The 5,000-nt window shown below is 36.1% G+C and overlaps 1 protein-coding gene across 2 annotated transcripts in view; it reads left to right on the forward strand.

Moving 5' to 3' along the window:
- Positions 1-4,338: 4,338 nt before the first annotated feature.
- The window catches only part of LOC135222845 (uncharacterized), a 42,683-nt gene continuing 42,021 nt past the window's right edge, over positions 4,339-5,000 (forward strand). For both annotated transcript variants that reach the window (XM_064261176.1, XM_064261177.1), the window contains exon 1: positions 4,339-5,000. This exon is cut by the window's right edge and continues 373 nt beyond it. The gene's annotated coding sequence lies outside the window, so the exon portion shown is untranslated.

Genomic DNA, 5,000 nt, shown 5'->3' on the forward strand with positions numbered 1-5,000 from the left:
TTTTCCCACAACCATTTCAATCTCTCTCTCTCTCTCTGTCTCTCTATCTCTCTCTCTCTCTCTCTCTCTCTCTCTCTCTCTCTCTCTCTCTTCAACAACCACCTTTGAATAAAATGTGTCACGATTCTCTCCTACAACGTCTAATTTGATTAAGAATTCGTGAGAGTGAGAGTATATCCTTTTTCAAAACATTCAGTGGTGTGATAAATTTTCTTATAAACAACTTTACTATGAAATGGTTGAATTGTCAATAAAGAATACAATGGAAGATGATGGTCTTATTTAACATATGTATGTGTTTACCTACCTTGAATGTATATTCACTCAGTTATATGTGTCACTGAAACATTTGCTTATATATACATATATATGTACACACACACACACACACACACACACACACACACACACACACATATATATTATATATATATATATATATATATATATATATATATATATATATATATATATATATGCCCATAATACATACGTAAATACATACATTCCATTCATATTTATATACATATAAATGTTAAATAATAAACATTGCCAATGAAAACATATCAATAAAAAACGAAATCATTTATCACAGTACAATAGTAGACTACAACATTACAACCTGTCCAGATTCAGTCTCTGGACAGGTTACAACCTGGTAGATTACAACCTGTCCAGATTCAGTCTCTGGATAACATGTTTGTTGTTATCCCATTACATAATATTGAGTCTAGGTTTATTTTTTTAATACAGGCTTTAATAAGCCAACTAAATTCCACAGAAGAATCGAGTCTGTGATTTCTACGAGAATCAATGCTCTAAGGTCTGTCTTAGATGTTATGATATATTTTCAATTACAATTCAGCCTTTAAAGCGATAGAAGTGATTGTGTCTGGCTGCCTACTAACGCAAATGAACTTGGGAAGATCTCTTAGACTCCAAAACGTTATTATACATCGTTGCAAAGCACAAAGACTAGCGGGACACATGGGGCACTCATCAGTATAACAGATATAACTGGAATTCTATTCATTTTCTACTTATCGCCCTCTAATTGGGGCGCTTTCTCACATTTGAAGACAGGATCGAGTTGTACTGACAATCTTGCAGTTTGTGCCATGTCTGACTCTTGTGCCACAGGGAAAGGTACAGTTGTGTTTCATTATAATAACAGAATAGTTCAGCTTGAATTCCATACTAACCTAAGACCAATAGAAAGTAACTGGACTTAAAGGATTAATATTCATATCCCGTGGAGAATGGAGAAGACGATGAGATTTATGTTGGTCTTTATCCAATAAGGCCACTTTGACTAGACAATAAACCTACAAAATTCAAAGTGTGTTCAGAATCGCTTTAGTTGTGCCTCAAGGAAGCAAATGGAATCTATATATGGTCGAGAAAGCATAGCAGAAATTCGAGAAAAACAAAAAAAAAATGGGAAAATTTATCCTTCCCTCTGAGGAACCAAGTTATTTTCCTCCATCTTCGGATCTAAGTCGTCTACGATTCCACCAATAGTAGCTACTTATGGAGAATTCTTGATCTGGTCTCAGGTCAAAATTATGTTATTTTCCATTGATGTTAACTAGACATGTAAGTGAACTTTTCAAATATATATATATATATATATATATATATATATATATATATATATATATATAATATATATATATATATATATAAATATTTATCATATATATATATATATATATATATATATATATATATATATATATATATATATATATCTATATATATATCATATATATATATATATAAATATTTATTCATATATATATATATATATATATATATATATATATAATATATATATATATAGTAAATTATTGAATAATTGCATATTACAATTGCTAAAAACAAGAATAAATCTTTCCTATACTCACATTTTGAAACTGAATAAGACACCCATAAAACTAGGCTTGTAAAATACTGCCTTCAGTGCTTCCTCTTGTTTATGAGAGGCTACTTACCATTAATATTTGAATGTCCGAAGATAAGATTTTTAAAATTAATGGTATCAGGTAGTTTTGTGATGATATTCTTTTGAGCGATGACATATCCTGGCTTATGTTTTACAAGGACGTTTGTGTCCTTCCTATTTGTAGACTTTAATGGTTTTGTTTTGTTGTTACGGATATTTCGTCTCCTTAGATGGAAAACATAAAAGTTCCCAGTCTTCACCTAAAACTACAGCCGATTAGTTGTAAACCGAATGGTATACTAGACTCAACTACTGTCGGTTAAACGACTCCATACATATTTCAAGACCCTTAGTCTTTGACGTTATTTGAGGTCATCTGTTGTTCGAAGCTTACTTTCTAGCTGCTTTGGAAATATATAACTTCTAATGCCGGTTAGAACTGATCGACTTATTAGAAACTATCCGGCGTCCCAAGTACCAGGGCTTTTGATAATGCAGTGTCAATATAAAGCCAGATGGTGCTACTTTAGTAGGCGGTCTACCTGCCTGTTTCTACACTGTTTCGCCGTGTTTAGTACTAGCCCGTCGTGGGCTAAATATCCCTAAGTGCATCTTACCATATTTGATCCCCGAGGCTGGCATAAGGCCAGTTTAATCTCAAACAACAACCCTTGGTGCTACTTTAGGGACATTTGACCCCCGACGGGCTAGTAATAAACACAGCGAAACAGTAGATATACGTAGGTAGATAGCCTACTCAAGTAGCACCAAGCTAGATAGCCTACTACACGTAGAGCTTCCTAGATCAGAAGCCATGAAGGGTTGTTAGAAATCCTTCCCGACTTCAGCCCCGAGCCACATGGCCCAAATGACTTGCATTCATTAAAAAATGTTGATGTGTGGAAATCCGAAGCTTATGGGGGCCCTTCTTCCAAACAATGTTGCTCAAAATGGTGATTTTTGTTCTTGTCTCAAGAGTACTAATTATGGATAACTGACAACTGGTATAAAAGCAGTGTAAAGTGGAGAAAAAACAAAACAATTCTTTTAAGGATGGAGTCTTGAGGATGCTGATAACAGTCAGTTTAAGAAAGTCAAAATGCTCCCTTAAAATAATGCGGTCTTGTATCCGACTTGACCTGGGTTGCTTTATTTTACCTGTTATGTATTAACAACTGATTCAATGCCGGGTACCTCTTATCAAGTCGCTGGACTTTCGGATAGTTCTATGACAATACATGAGATAACAGTGAGAACCTAAGCCCGGTAAACATTCTTTATTCTTATTAGTTGCCTGTTATGTTGCCATATATATATATATATATATATATATATATATATATATATATATATATATATATATATATATATATTGTATAATACAGTTGTATGTTGCTGCATGCGCGAAATCATACTTCTACATACATACATGCCTATACATAAATATAGGATTTCATTATACAAAATATACCATGAATCCAAATATTATTCACTGTTACCGAAACTTACATAAATGAATAATTCTATTTATTCTTCACTGAGATGAAATAACCCGAGGACAAAGTGACAAAGGCGATACACTTTGCACATCTGTATTTTTGCAGTAGATTTAGCCAACTTCGTTCCACGGATGATTCCCATTTTCTCAACAAAGGACTACTTTCGTTTTCTTTGTTGAGGGCTATCGACCTCACCCCCTTGTCTATGTCCTTGGTAGAAACCCTAACCAATTCATAATTAACGTAGGGCAAGGATACTACTCTCGTTAGTTAATCAGCTTCCCCCTTGCGATATTTGTCTTTGATTCCAAGAGTAATTGTCTTTACTTCGGTTGAATTCTCAATGAATTTCCAACAGCAAATGCACGTCCCAATTGTTGTAGCAACAGGCAGGGTAAAAAGATATTCGTAATGGATATATTGGCTTTGTAAGCAGCACGCGAAGTACATTACTCGCGCCATCCTGTCGTTCGTCGTACGACAGCATTTCCAACTTCCTTTTTTTTTAACAGAAATTTTACCTTCAGGAGACAACAAGTCGAAAGACGTCCTCGTGAACAACGGACGTTTCTGGGGAAACAGTAAGGGCGCAAGTGCTATGCAAGGCCATAAAACACGAAAAATATGACTAATGAGCCAGCTACAGAACTCTGCCAAAGGGGAGGGGTTGGGGTCCGGGAGGCGGTAGGAGGGGGAGGTGTTGGTGGAGTAGGGGGAAGAATATTATGGGGAGATGTTAGCTTAAAGGAGGGTAAAGTGGAGTTCGAACGTGAAGTCCACCTTCATAAGAATTCCCCCCACCCCTTATCCACTTACATCCTCTCTCCTTCCCCTCCCCCTTCCTAACCCCCTACCTCATGCCATTGCCCCTACCCATTCCCCCCAATACGTCACCCGGCAATGGAGGTGTGTATGTATGTTTGTGAGTGCTAGGAGCAAGTAAGGGAAGGTGTCAATTCACATCAGAGCCTTGCAGGTACTCATGTGGAGAGCACTTGGCCTCACCGGGACAACAGATTTGCAGGAGCAACTTCAATTCTGATCTCACTCTGTTCAGATATGGAAGAATTTCTGTCAGTTTGTCCATTAGTTCAGCCGCGACACACAGCTTTTAAACGGAAGGAGGGGGAAGTGTACCAGGAAGTGAAATACAAATAATGAGTGACAGAATGCGAACAACACAGTGTCCTAATGTTTTGAAGTAGCGCGATCACACTGCTGGAATGTGGCCGACCGATGTGTTTGTGGTCATGAAAGTTTAGTGATGACTTGTGTTACAAATTTGTGTTTTTCGAAAAGTGATTCTGAATGAGGATAAAGGCATTTTTTGTTATTTAGTGTAAAAAAAAAAAAGCCTTACCAGCTCAATTTTTTTTTTACATCCTTTTCGTTGTGTTGGCTACGTTGAACACCTGGTCGATGTTTATTTCATTATTTATCAAAAAACCCTTTTTGAGGTACAAATGTATACAGAAGGCCACTCATGATTACTTGAACTAACACGATGTAATCACCAAACAGCGCTAAACAACATATACAAACACCCTTTCAACCCA

This window comes from Macrobrachium nipponense, chromosome 8, assembly GCF_015104395.2.
Source record: "Macrobrachium nipponense isolate FS-2020 chromosome 8, ASM1510439v2, whole genome shotgun sequence".
In the NCBI taxonomy this organism is placed as follows: Eukaryota; Metazoa; Arthropoda; class Malacostraca; order Decapoda; family Palaemonidae; genus Macrobrachium; species Macrobrachium nipponense.